Source organism: Oncorhynchus masou, chromosome 30 (genome assembly GCF_036934945.1).
Source record: "Oncorhynchus masou masou isolate Uvic2021 chromosome 30, UVic_Omas_1.1, whole genome shotgun sequence".
Classification (NCBI taxonomy): Eukaryota; Metazoa; Chordata; class Actinopteri; order Salmoniformes; family Salmonidae; genus Oncorhynchus; species Oncorhynchus masou.
The window spans coordinates 18,606,367-18,621,419 of NC_088241.1; the positions used below are offsets into that span (position 1 = coordinate 18,606,367).

Sequence of the window (15,053 nt, forward strand, 5' to 3'; positions counted from 1 at the left end):
ATAAAAAGAAAAGCTCACACTGAGGCAACCGTTAGAGATATTTGGGGCAACCGTTAGAGATATTTGGAACTCCCACGTGAAAGGTGCATTCAAACATTTGACTGGAAATGGAGGAAAAAAATTCTGAGATCTGTAGCAGAACCACTTAAACGGTCTCTCAAACTTTCCTTGCCAGGTTGAAAATGGCACTGTTAGCTGAGCTCTGTTCTTCCGATCCAATCTATACACCGTTCACCACTGCATTGTAGCCAGGACTGGTGGGAAGTGTTTTGAGATGGTGTGAAGAGTCCTGCATCCGCAGTAGACCAGTGTTATCGATTTCTCAACCTCTTCACACTCTCTAAGAGACACTGGGAAGGACAAAACATTGAGTGTCGGGAACTCCTCTCAATGAGTCACACACATCTGTGTGTTGGTGCCATCATTTAGCTAGTTTTTCTGAGAACTGGTTGGTCTCCTCCACCCCAGGACAGGTGCCTGCAAGCAGGTAGTGACACCTGTTTCCACTTGCTATTATTGGGCGTTCTCCACCAGCAGTTCCACCTTCTTTTCTTTTTAGTTGTTCAATGAGTTCCACCCATTCAACAGCTGGATGCAGGCACCCACACATACACACTCATTGACAGATCGAGAACAGCTATTTCACGACACACTGAAGCACAAACGCTATCCATAAAGACTGAGGAATGGCTGTGGCTAATTGTTTCACTGGTCTAAGCTAAAGAACTTTGCTTGTTTTTTCCCCTTAATCCCTTGGGATGCAGTTTTGGGTACGGCTGCAATGGAAAAAGGTGACGTTTCTAACATACAGTAAATAAAATGCCAATACCCATTCTATGGAATAAGCACAAGCGACATTTCTCAGAAAAAAAGGCGATCGTTACTGGGAATCAGATAACCTTGGGGAAAGTGTCCCCCGTCTACCTGCTCTGCCCAATGGCCAACTCTTGACAGCTTGATCCCATGTTCTATAGCCTCATGCGCTGGAGGAGGCCAGGAGTCAAAGACCGAACAAAACCTCTGCAAAAGTGTGCTTAACAGGGCAATCTGAGAGTAACGGAATTGAAGTTCTCCACTTAGAGCACAGAGAGTGGAGAATCTCCATGGAAAACCAGATGGTGGCTTTCCAGTTTTGAGCTTGCAGCAATTGAAACCCTTTTGTTTGGAGGACATTAGGTGTGGTGCCATTTTGGAAGTAATTTCCTTCAGAAGTGTGTAAAACCCTGGTTACATTCTGCACCTCACTTACATACTCTGATCTGCAAGGTAATCATGGCAGCCACACAGTGAAAGAAAGCCTTAGCGGTGGGTGATAAAGGCTGGGAGATTGTCAGTAGGCAGGATAACTGCCGAGCTGCTTGTTTCAGCAGTAATTATGGAGAGGGAACGGTATACTGTGGCTGGTGCTAAAGAGCTTTACAAAGCCTTTTGCTTGTGATGCAATGTCAACGAGCTACTGGAGGGAAGTCAATCGAATAAGTAAAAGTGACTATAAAGCCAAACAAAATGTCTTAAACAAAGACATAAGTGTTGGAGGGATGCAGAGGGTGGGAGGCAGGGGAAAGAGATGTGTTCAGAAGACTATGAATAGGGATGAGATTGGAGAGCACACCGCATCAGTGAACCAATCACAGGCATATTGAAAAATCTGGAGAGAGTGGAGATAAGGAAGGAGAAAAAGAAAGGGAGAGAAGATGGGAATAAATAATGGAGTGGATGAGAGGGCTAGCATAGTCATAGGAGCAGGTGATTGAAAATAACCACCAACAGGATGAACAGATTGACAGAGATATGCTGACAGAGAGCAAGGTTGTGTGTGTGTGTGTGTGTGTGTGTGTGTGTGTGTGTGTGTGTGTGTGTGTGTGTGTGTGTGTAAGGGGTTGCAGGTTGCTCCATCCTAATACCCATCACAATGTACATGGAATCTATCACCTCCCTCACCCCCCTGGTCTGCCCTAAGTAATCTCCTTTTCCCCTCCACCTCTTCATCTGCCCTCGTCTCATCAGTCTGCACTCATCCTCCTCTCTCTGTGTCATACAGGTGCTTGTAAGGAGGGCGCTTAACCCCTCTCTCAGGCTTGACCTGGCAGATATGGAAGGAGGGTGCTGGTGGAGCATGGTAGCAGCGGTAGGTACACAGTGTACAGTGCCTATAGAGTCTACACCCCCCTTGGATTTCTTCACATTTTATGTTACAAAGTGGGATTAAAATAGTAATTGTAAATGTAATTTTTCTGTCAACGATCTACTCAAAACGTCAAAGTGGAGATATATATATATATAGATATATAGATATATATATATTTATTTTCAGCAAACTTAACGTGTGGAAATATTTGTATGAACATAAGATTCAACAACTGAGACAAACTGAACAACATGTGACTAACAAATGGAATAATGTGTCCCTGAACAAAGGGGGGGGGTCAAAATCAAAAGTAACAGTTAGTATCTGGTGTGGCCACCAGCTGCATTAAGTACTGCAGTGCATCTCCTCTTCATGGACTGCACCAGATTTGCCAGTTCTTGCTGTGAGATGTTACCCCACTCTTCCACCAAGGCACCTGCAAGTTGGCTGGCTGGTGGCATTGTCATGCTGGAGGGTCATGTCAGGATGAGCCTGCAGGAAGGGTACCACATGAGGGAGGAGGTGGTCTTTCCTGTAATGCACAGAGTTGAGATTGCCTGCAATGACAACAAGCTCGGTCCGATGATGCTGTGACACACCGCCCCAGACCACGACGGACCCTCCACCTCCAAAATCGATCCCATTCCAGAGTACAGGCCTCGGTGTAATGCTCATTCCTTCAACAATAACCGCGAATCCGACCATCACCCCTGGTGAGACAAAACCGTGACTCGTCAGTGAAGAGCACTTTTTGCCAGTCCTGTCTGGTGCAGCGAAGTGTCCATAGGCGGCGTTGTTGCCGGTGATGTCTGGTGAGGACCTGCCTTACAACAGACCTACAAGCCCTCAGTCCAGCCTCTCCCAGCCTATTGCGGACAGTCTGAGCACTGATTGAGGGATTGTGTGTTCCTGATGTAACTCGGACAGTTGTTGTTGCCATCCTGTACCTGTCCCGTAGGTGTAATGTTCGGATGTATCGATCCTGTGCAGGTGTTGTTACACGTGGTCTGCCACTGCGAGGATGATCAGCTGTCCGTCCTGTCTTCCTGTAGTGATGTCTTAGGCGTCTCACAGTACGGACATTGCAATTTATTGCCCAGGCCACATCTGCAGTCCTCATGCCTCCTTGCAGCATGCCTAAGGCACGTTCACACAGATGAGCAGGGACCCTGGGCATCTTTCTTTTGGTGTTTTTCAAAGTCAGTAGAAAGGCCTCTTTAGTGGCCTACATTTTCATAACTGTGACCTTAATTGCCTACATAACTGTGACCTTAATTGTAAGCTGTTAGTGTCTTAACGACCATCCCACAGGTGCATGTTCATTAATTATTTATGGTTCATTGAACAAGCATGGGAAGCAGTGTTTAAACCCTTTACAATGAAGATCTGTGAAGTTATTTGGATTTTTACTAATTATCTTTGAAAGACAGGGTCCTGAAAAAGGGATGTTTCTTTTTTTTTCTGAGATATATATTATTATTTTTTGAGATTGATGAAAAACACTAATATACCTTGATTAAATAAGTATTCACCCCAAGTCAATACATGTTAGAAACCTTTTGCAGCGGTGAGTCTTCTTGAGTAAATCTCAAAGAGCTTTGCACACCTGTATTGTGCAATATTTTCCCATTACTATTTTCTAAATTCTTCAAGCTCTGTCAAGGTGTTTGGGATCATGGCTAGATATCAATGTATGTCTTGCCATAGATTTTCAAGCAGATTTAAGTCAAAACTGTAACTTGGCAACTCCGGAACATTCACTGTCTTCTTGGTAGGTAAGCAACTCCAGTGTAGATTTGTATTTGTGTTTAGGTTATTGTCCTACTGAATTCCTCTCCCAGTGTCTGGTGGAAAGCCAACAACCAGGTTTTCCTCTATGATTTTGCCTTTGCTTAGCTCCATCCTCTTTCTTTTCATCCTGAAAAACACCCCAGTCTGTGTCGATGTCAAGCATACAGACCATGATGCAGCCACCACCATGCTCAAAAATAAGGAGGCTTTAGTGATGTGTTGTGTTTAATTTGCCCTAAACATAAGGCTTTGCATTTAGGCCAAAAAGTACATTACTTTGCAAGTTACTTCAATGTTGTTGATCCAGTCTCAGTCTCAGTTCTCCAATCACAACCATTGAACTCTGTTGCAGTTTTAAAATCACCGACGTCCTCATGGTGACATCCCCAAACAGTTTCCTTCCTGTCCTGCAGCTCAGTTCGGAAGGACAACTACATGTTTGATGTGTCTGGGTGGTTTATTACATCACCCACAGCATAATTATTAACTTCACCACGCTTAAAATATATATTTCATGTCTGATTTATTAGTTACTGTAACAATCACTGCACTTCTCTTTGAGCATTTCAAAAGCTCTGTGGTCTTTGTACTTGAATCTGTGCTTGAAACTCAATACCTGACTGTGGAACTTTAGATGTTGCATGTATGGAGGACCGAGGAAGGGGATAGTAATTCAGAAATCATGCCAATCCCTATTATTCAACACATAACTTATATGATTTGTTAAGCCAAATTTGACTTCGGAACTCATTTTAGGCTTGCCTAAACAAAGAGAAGGGAAAGGAAAGGGAAAGGGGGATACCTAGTCAGTTGTCCAACTGCATGCATTCAACTGAAATGTGTCTTCTGCATTTAACCCAACCCCTCTGAATCAGAGAGGTGCGGGGGGCTGCCTTAAATCGACATCCAGGTCTTCAGCACCTGCGGAACAGTGAGTTAACTGCCTTGCTCAGGGATGAATACTTATGCAATGACAATTTTATCGTGATTGAATTGTTATTAATTAGACATTATGGCGTATTGTGTAGATCAATGACAAACAAAAAGAATCGCACTTTGTAATGCAACAAAAAGTGAAAAAAATTTCAAGGGGGTGTGGACTTTCTATAGGCACTGTACATGATCTGGAAGAAATTGGATATTGAATGCAGGAAGGGACGAGGGCCCTGGTGGAAGATGAATGAAGATGAACTCATTTCACCCACCCACACAGGGAGCAAGGGCTATGAATGAGCAAGTCGATAATATTGAGTATGGGGAGGGGACTCCAGACCAAAAGGTTTAGTGACCATGTCCAATCCACCGGTGTCGGTATCCATAGAGAGGTCATTCATCATGGGACAGACAAATGGAAGTGGGGGAGGGCAGGTTTGCGATAAGAATGGGAAGTTCTGGATTGCACTACAAACTGGCTGCTAATATGCAAGCTCGTGGTTCAGTAGAAAAGGTAACAAGATAATGAAAAGCATTATAAAACACGGAATTGGGAAATGTTGTGGGAAATGCCATTGAAATGTACAGCCAAGTCCTAATGGAACTGAATGGGAGGAGTCAAAGAAATGTGGAGAGAGGTCAAGTAAGGGAAAGCAACTCTTTTATTGTCTATTTATTAATGAAATGGACCGGAAGTACTTCCATATAAATAAACTCCATTAAAACAGAAGCAGAGTGCATTTATATTCCAGCAAACTGCTTGCAATGACCTATTTAGAAGACATACGTTGGTAATTAATACAGCAATCCCTGTAATGCTGCACCTAGGGAATTTATAAACATCAATTATATTAAATAGAAGAGTCAATGGGATAGAACTTGTAGCCTGCTGCAGCAGTCACAGCATGACACCATTACCAGTAAACATCCCCCTCAACGCTAACAAATGCTTCACTGGACAAAACTATCCAACTCCACCACGTATTTTTCCAAGAGAAATTCTGATTGGGGGTTTGGTGATCTACTACAAATACCAACAGTCTTCACATTGTAATAACCCAGAAGTCCCTTGACAGATAAAGAAGGGATGAAGGAGGAGGAAAAACAACCCGGCTCAGTGGAAAACCACCTGCCACTGTAAATCTCCAAGCCCTGCTCCCCTGTCAATATCGCTGATCAGACTGGTTCTTCCACATGATGCAGACATCTCCAAGTCCATTGCTGCTTACAGTATCAGTCTTTCACATAAACCATCCGTCTCATGGACCCGATCAATACAAGCTGTCTCTCCAGCACCCTGCAAAGGGTAGGCACTGTTTTAGTGGACGCTGGACAGAATACACTCAGAAATACAGGGCTCTACAGTGCCACCATTTTACTCGCATATGTGCATAAATCATTTGCTGTGTGACCTGGAATTTATATTTAGGAGCACCAGTACATCTAGAATTTAAAAATATTAAAATCAGCCAGATGATATTTGTTGCAATGATTACTTCACTATACCACACCCCGAGTGTCCCTGAGAATACACAGTGCAGATTCATGACCGTCTTGCTTGCACCATTACTACAAAGAAATAATTTTGTTACTTCAAATATTTTTCATTGTGCTCCTAAATGTATTTGTGAGCTCCTATATTTTTCAACTTAGGTGGACACGTGCTCCTTGTTAAAAAGGTAAGGGAAGAGCCCTGAAACACAATACAGCACAGTAACTCTAGTCGCTGTACAGTGGGGCAGAAAAGTATTTAGTCAGCCACCAATTGCGTAAGTTCTCCCACTTAAAAAGATGAGAGGCCTGTAATTTTCACCATAGGTACACTTCAACTACGACAGACAAAATGGGGAAAAAATCCAGAAAATCACATTGTAGGATTTTTAATGAATTTATTTGCAAATTATGGTGGAAAATAAGTATTTGGTCACCTACAAACAAACAAGATTTCTGGCTCTCACAGTCCTGTAACTTCAACTTTAAGAGGCTCCTCTGTCCTCCACTCGTTACTTGTATTAATGGCACCTGTTTGAACTTGTTATCAGTATAAAAGACACCTGTCCACAACCTCAAACAGTCACACTCCAAACTCCACTATGGCCAAGACCAAAGAGCTGTCAAAGGACACCAGAAACAAAAATGTAGACCTGCACCAGGCTAGGAAGACTGAATCTGCAATAAGTAAGCAGCTTGGTTTGAAGAAATCAACTGTGGGAGCAATTATTAGGAAATGGAAGACATACAAGACCACTGATAATCTCCCTCGATCTGGGGCTCCACGCAAGATCTCACCCTGTGGGGTCAAAATGATCACAAGAACGGTGAGCAAAAATCCCAGAACCACACGGGGGGGGGGGGCTAGTGAATGACCTGCAGAGAGCTGGGACCAAAGTAACAAAGCCTACCATCAGTAACACACTACGCCGCCAGGGACTCAAATCCTGCAGTGCCAGACGTGTCCCCCTGCTTAAGCCAGTACATGTCCAGGCCCGTCTGAAGTTTGCTAGAGAGCATCTAGATGATCCAGAAGAAGATTGGGAGAATGTCATATGGTCAGATGAAACCAAAATATAACTTTTTGGTAAAAACTCAACTCGTCGTGTTTGGAGGACAAAGAATGCTGAGTTGCATCCAAAGAACACCATACCTACTGTGAAGCATGGGGGTGGAAACTTCATGCTTTGGGGCTGTTTTCCTGCAAAGGGACCAGGACGATGTATCGTGAGATTTTGAGTGAAAACCTCCTTCCATCTGCAAGGGCATTGAAGATGAAACGTGGCTGGGTCTTTCAGCATGACAATGATCCCAAACACACCGCCCGGGCAACGAAGGAGTGGCTTCGTAAGAAGCATTTCAAGGGCCTCGCCAGTCTCCAGATCTCAACCCATAGAAAATCTTTGGAGGGAGTTGAAAGTCAGTGTTGCCCAGCAACAGCCCCAAAACATCACTGCTCTAGAGGAGATCTGCATGGAGGAATGGGCCAAAATATCAGCAACAGTGTGTGAAAACCTTGAAGACTTACAGAAAACGTTGTCATTGCCAACAAAGGGTATATAACAAAGTATTGAGATAAACTTTTGTTATTGACCAAATACTTATTTTCCACCATCATTTGCAAATAAATTCATTGTGTTGTGTGATTTTCTGGATTTTTGTTTTCTACCTATGTACCTATGATGAAAATTACAGGCCTCTCATCTTTTTAAGTGGGAGAACTTGCACAATTGGTGGCTGACTAAATACTTTTTTGCCCCACTGTATATTATCAGCAATGGAAAGTCACTTTACCCCTACCTACATGTACATATTACCTCAATTAACTCGACAAACCTGTACCCCCGCACATTGACTCGGTACCCGTCCCCCCTGTATATAGCCTCGTTATTGTTATATTATTTTTTTTAACAAATATTTTCTTACTTAAAAAACTACCTCTGCATTGTTGGTTAAGGGCTCTCAAGTAAACATGTCAAGGGTAAGGTTGTATTCAGCACATATGACAAATACATTTTGATTTGATTGAGAGGTTTCAAGTTATGTTTCTGAAATTTCAAAACTGACCTAGGAATCAAGTATTTTTATCACAAAAAAAGAGGTAAAAGGTATGTAAATCAATCTGTAGAGAAAGATCTGAACTAAATAATAGGTTAGGGTTTGCTAATTGAATAAGCTGAATGAATTGCAAAATCACATCTACAGTACTTATGAATCCGTAGTTAACAGAACCTCCTCATTATTCTACTGAACCTTGCTGACCTCTAACACAGGGTTAGCCCAGGGCAAAGCTGTCTCAGAGCATTAGGGCTGAATCCCTCTCGCCACACATCTCAGCACATTCCTGGTCGGGAAGGCAAAAAGCTTCATCCGGAACCTGGGGAGTCCATTTAAGCTAATTACCAGGTTGCACGGGCACGCTGCATTCGTTAAACAAGCGAGCAGCCAAGTTAACATCAGGAGTAAGGAGTCCCTTCACTGTAATCATTCCTTTATTCTCATCAAAAGGTTTAAATTGAGCAAAGTCCTCTCAACTGTCCAAGCAACAAAGACAAAGACTGATTACATTCAAGTAACGAGACAAATAACTCAAGAGGAAGACAAGAGGAGGGCAATTATTTTAGAAAACTGGATTTCCACTTAGTCGGACTAACAAGCACATGGGCACAAACATTTGTACTTAAATGTTTTGAATTTGAAGCCCACAAGATTAGTCATGCCAATTGAAATAACCAGTATGGTATTGTTAAATTATTTCTAAGAAAGGGCGACAGATGATGAATAGAAAACTCTGAAAAATTCATGCAAAAATATGATCACAGGCTTGTTAAGACAGTAAGCTAAACTATTGTTGATCACAAAAAAATAGTAAGTGCAATGACCCTGAAAGTCCTACAAAACTGGCATGAATCCTTGCTGCTCCAATCAAGCAAATTGTTATCTGAGAATCTAACTGGGTAAGAAGACCCAAAAAGAATGTACATGGTAGTAATTGGAGTGATTCTTGGCAAAGGAGCAGCAGTATTCTGTAGAATTATAAACAGTGAGATGTCTCACAATTAATACATCCAGAGCCTAAATCCTGACTCACGATACATCCTACAAATAGATAGGCTTGTTACGGACACTTCAATGAACATAATCTGACAAGATTGGCACAAGGCAAAGGTATCATCATAACTATAAATGATGAGGATTAATCAAAATTCCAATATTCAGAATTAGGAGTTTGTCAGTTCAAGATTGAAAAATACTTCAAAGGAGAGCTGGGTTTTCCATTAATAATTTCCCCCTCAATATGGCAGCAGCTCTTCAAATTGCGAAAAATAGCGTCACTGGCCTGCCATCCTTCTGTCAGGTTCCACATGTTATGGCCAGAGAGGGCTTCCACATACACATCTGACAAGCCAGCTATCCCCCACCCAGTACCCCAATTAACAAAGCCATCACCTCGAGAATGAACTTCTCTGTGTTGCCTTGGGGAAAGTGCATAGGTAACGTTTGAGGTGACCCTCGGAGCAGGTTTGCTCGCAGCAGACCTCATTCACCGAGCCCACTCTCTCAAGCCTTGTATCGCTGTGACTTTGAAGTGTGGCCAGAGACGGGCTTTGAAAAGCCAGCAATCTCCCCACCATGACCAGGCACAGGATTAGCAAGTCCCTGTAGGATTGGGTAGGAGGACAGGGGGTCGTTTTTGGGGGTAGTGTGCGCACAAGCATTTCCCCTCCGGACAGAGCTGGGGATTAACAAGCTACTAAGGAAGCAGAGAACAAGGAGCCAGCCTCTTTCTTGAGTTCCTCGGAAACCAATTTGTAGTGGGAGAAACTAAGAGAGCCAGCTAATTCTGCCCGTGACCTCTCTGCATCAACTTTCTCTTGTTTTGCTGCTCAGAGTCGAAAACTATTTTCTCAGGAAAAGAGAGCTGTGTCCAGGCTGTCAATGTCCCAGTGGCTTTGAAAACAAGCCTCTACAGTGCACGGCAGAATAAGAGCCTGAGCGAAGGGGGGACTTCAATGACCAAGCATTAACAATTTAGCATTTATTGTGTGAAGAAAATAAAAACACATTCATCCAACTGACAACATCACTCAAAAGGTGTCATGTCAAACTGGCTTTGAAATAAATAAAAAAGCCCTGAAACTACTGAACACACTTGCATATTAACTAATAGGTTGTTAAATAGATCTGACAGAAGCATATGTTTTCAACTGGAACTGTGTCAGAGGAGAAGACAACCATTTGGGACAGATGACCATAGATAGCTTTCCCACTAGCGTTTGTAGATTAATGAGGTCTTTGTCTTATCTCTGATTGAAAGGAGCCTGAGGAGTTTTCCCTCTATGTCTTTGTTGAACAGAGTCTCTTGTGGAAATGGAAGATTGGCCTGTATGTGTGGGTGTGTGGGAAAGCGAGGTGGACGGCCACATCGGAGTTCAACTGACTTAATAAAGCTTCTCTCCATCTACCCCGAGATCTCCTCACCCCAATTACATGCCTGACACCTCTAACCTCACCCCCGGTCCCCAATCCCACATCCAGCGCTTGTCCTGCCCCTCCCTTCACCGCTCTTAAATCACTCAGCAGGGCTGGCAAGTGTCGGGCTGATGGTGGCAGTCATTCCCCAGGCTCCTCTCACTCTGTTTCTCGCTGTTTGAATTGGGCCAGGGTTGGGGCATCTCCTCTGAGCGCCCTGGATGGTCAAGTGGCAGGTGAGATGGGAATTATTGAGAAGAGAGAAGCTGCTGTTTAAGCGATAGAGGGTGCAGAAATTGCTATAATTATGCCTGTATGTCCTCAAAATGTAAAATAAATGTAAAATCACTCACTAACAGACACCAAACAATAACAAAGTACTGTAAAATGGGTCTTAGACTAATATTATGGACATATTTTTTTAGACATTTGCACAGGTTCTACCCTTAGATTGGTCCAAGGTCACAGCTAGATTGCATCTGGCCAACCATCTGTTCAGACCCGTCCCGTGAGATGGCCTGTCACCAGCACACCTTGGCCCTGTCCTCTACTGTCCGTGGTCATGGTCACCAGGGACTGTCAGACCAGACAGGATGGGGGAATCCATGCAGTTGTTTTTTTAATACCTGCATGACTGGCGGGTTGGCCATCATGCAATTTAAGCCACTTTCCATCACGGCCTAGACCTCAATCTGCTACTGTCATGCTAATGAACACATAACATGATAATATACATCTAATCTACTTCTACAAAAACAAAAAGCAAGGATATTTCAAAGTTATAAACAGGAGTTACCCCCTATATTTGCTCATGAAAATTACTCAGCTTTGTAGATTGATTAAAATATTTTATAAAATCTAATGAATAATATAGGTCATTACAGTGTCTTAATAACCTTTCACACTGCTTCCATTTATCAATCTGTCACTGGGTTCCTCCAGCCAGCAGACCTTGCCCCTATCCTATCAAACCACTCTTATCCAGAATTATTAAAGATCAAACAGTAAGAAGAAAGTTCCTAGCCAGAGCTACAACTCCCAATCAACATACATCTCACCGCAAATAAAATTCACGGCATTCTTACCTTAACTTTCGATAAATTTGACTGCAGAGATTCAGCCAGCTGACCTGGATAGTTGATTGGCACTAGCTGGTTAGGATCGTCACCCCGAGTGAAGACATCCACAATCTAAACAAAAACAAGAATAGGAATGATTTAAAACGAGCAAATTCAAGAGTGACTTACAGTTAGACATTCACCATATGTAATGGTCTAGGCAAGAAATAGAACATCTGCTCTGTTTGGTAATTTTAATTAAAAAACGGCTTTTCGAGCAAATGAAGATCTTCACACCTCGGAGGTCCTGCTTGTCACATCAATCAAATCCCTCTGCCGCCGTCATGCATCAATTAATATATTATGAAGCAGGGTTCCTATCTGGTACATAAAGTTCCTTTAGAACACCGACACAATTATATTAACGAGTGGACTATTTCCTAAAAACAAGATGCAGCAGATCAATAATATTAGAAGGTGATATGTGCCAACCCTGCATAATAATTATGTATCGGTCAACCTATTTCCTCGCCGTCAAAATGTGCAAATAATTGTCCTCTATAAATAGTTTTTGAATTTTTCTGTGCTCCCTGACTGACTACATTTTTTTCAGTGGTTATTAGCGAACTGGACAGCCAAGAAACTGTATGAATGAAGGGCTATTATAATTTCGAAGCAGTTGGTTTAAGTAATTTAGAAAAGTATATATAGATAGAGATCTCTTGGAGCGAGTGAACGATAGAGAGATAGATACACTACCGCTCAAAAGTTTGGGGTCACTTAGAAATGTCCTTGTTTTTGAATAAATGCCCTTGTTTTTGAATAAATGCTCATTTTCTGTACATTAAAATATCAAATTGATCAGAAATACAGTGTAGACAACTATAGTTTTGGCAAGTCGGTTAGGACATCTACTTTGTGCATGACACAAATAATTTTTCCAACAATTGTTTACAGACAGATTATTTCACTGTATCACAATTCCAGTGGGTCAGAAGTTTACATACACTAAGTTGACTGTGCCTTTAAACAGCTTGGAAAATTCCAGAAAATTATGTCATGGCTTTAGAAGCTTCTGATTGACTCAAATGATGGAGGTGTACCTGTGGATGTATTTCGTGGCCTACCTTCAAACTCAGTACCTCTTTGCTTGGCATCATAGGAAAATCAAAAGAAATCATTCAAGACCTCAGAAAAACAAATTGTAGACCTTCACAAGCCTTGGGAGAAATGTCCAAACACCTGAAGGTACCACATTCATCTGTACAAACAATAGTACGCAAGTATAAACACCATGGAACCACGCAGCCATCATACAGTTCAGGAAGGAGACAGGTTCTGTCTTCTAGAGATGAACATACTTTGGTGCGAAAAGTGCAAATCAATCCCAGAACAGCAGCAAAGGACCTTGTGAAGATGCTGGAGGAAACTGGTACAAAAGTATCTATATTCACAGTAAAACGAGTCCTATATCGACATTACCTGAAAGGCTGATCAGCAAGGAAGAAGCCGCTGCTCCAAAACCGCCATAAAAAAGCCAGACTACGATTTACAACTGCACATGGGGACAAAGATTGTACTTTTTGGAGAAATGTCATCTGGTCTGATGAAACAAAAATAGAACTGTTGTTTGGCCATAATGACCATCGTTATGTTTGGAGGAAAAAGGGGGAGACTTGCAAGCTGAAGAACACCATCCCAACCATGAAGCACGGGGGTGGCAGCATCATGTTGTGGGGGTGCTTTGCTGCAGGAGGGACTGGCGCACTTCACAAAATAGATGGCATCATGAGAAAGGAATATTATGTGGATATATTGAAGCAACATCCTAAGACATCAGTCAGGATGTTAAAGCTTGGTCGCAAATGGGTCTTCCAAATGGACAATGACCCCAAGCATACTTCCAAAGTTGTGGCAAAATGGCTTAACCTGTTGAGTGTAGGGGGCAATATTTTGATGTTTGGATGAAAAACATACCCAAATGAAACTGCCTATTCCTCAGGCCCAGAATCTAGAATATGCATATAATTGTCAGATTAGGGTAGAAAACACTCTAAAGTTTCTAAAACTATCAAAATATTGTCTGTGAGTATAACAGAACTGATATTGCAAGCGAAAACCTGAGGAAAATCCAACCCGGAAGTGCTGTTTTTCCTGAAAGCTCTCTGTTCCATTGCCTGCCTTCCATTTAAAGGGATATCCACCAGATTCCTTTTCCTATGGCTTCCACATATTGTGAACAGTCTTTAGACAATTTCAGGCTTTTATTTTGTAAAATGAGCGAGAAAGATCACATCGCGTCATTGTATGGCTGGGTGCCAGCAGCGTTTTGACTGCGCAACAGCTTGGAGCAGACATTTTCTCTCCCCCTCTCCTATTGAAGGTACAGTCCGGGTTGAAATATTATCGATTATATATTGTAAAAACAACCTGAGGATTGATTATGAAAAACATTTAACATGTTTCTATGGACTTTACGGATAATATTTGCAATTTGTCTGCCCGGTCATGACCGCTCGAGCCTGTGGATTTCTGAACATAACGCGCCAACCAAATGGAGGTATTTTGGATAAAAAATAATCTTTATGGAATAAAAGGAACATTTATTGTGTACCTAGGAGTCTCGTGAGTGCAAACATCCGAAGATCATCAAAGGTAAGCGATTCATTTTATTGATTTTCTGACTTTCGTGACCAATCTACTTGGCTGCTAGCTGCTTGTAATGTTGTCTGCTGAGAGAGATATCCTTACATAAACACTTGGTAAGCTTACGCCAGGTGGATTAACTACAAGCTAAGCTGTATTTTGCTATATTGCACTTGTGATTTCATGAAAATTAAATATTTTTAGTAATTTAATTTGAATTTGGCGCTCTGCAATTCAGCGGATGTTGACGAAAATGATCCCGCTAACGGGATGGGTGCATCAAGAAGTTAAGGGCAATAAAGTCAAGGTATTGGATTGGCCATCACAAAGCCCTGACCTCAATCCTATAGAAAATTTGTGGGCAGAACTGAAAAAACGTGTGCGAGCAAGGAGGCCTGCAAACCTGACTCGGTTACACCAGCTATGTCAGGAGGAATGGACCAAATTTCACCCAACTTATTGTGGGAAGCTTGTAGAAGGCTACCCGAAACGTTTGACCCAAGTTAAACACTTTAAAAGGCAATGCTACCAAG

General features: G+C 42.2%; 1 protein-coding gene across 2 annotated transcripts in view; it reads right to left on the reverse strand.

Moving 5' to 3' along the window:
- Positions 1–15,053, reverse strand: part of sema6cb (semaphorin 6Cb) — a 131,876-nt gene that overhangs the window by 95,257 nt on the left and 21,566 nt on the right. For both annotated transcript variants that reach the window (XM_064948307.1, XM_064948306.1), the window contains exon 2: positions 11,902–12,006. The gene's annotated coding sequence lies outside the window, so the exon portion shown is untranslated. The remainder of the gene's footprint in view (positions 1–11,901; positions 12,007–15,053) is intronic.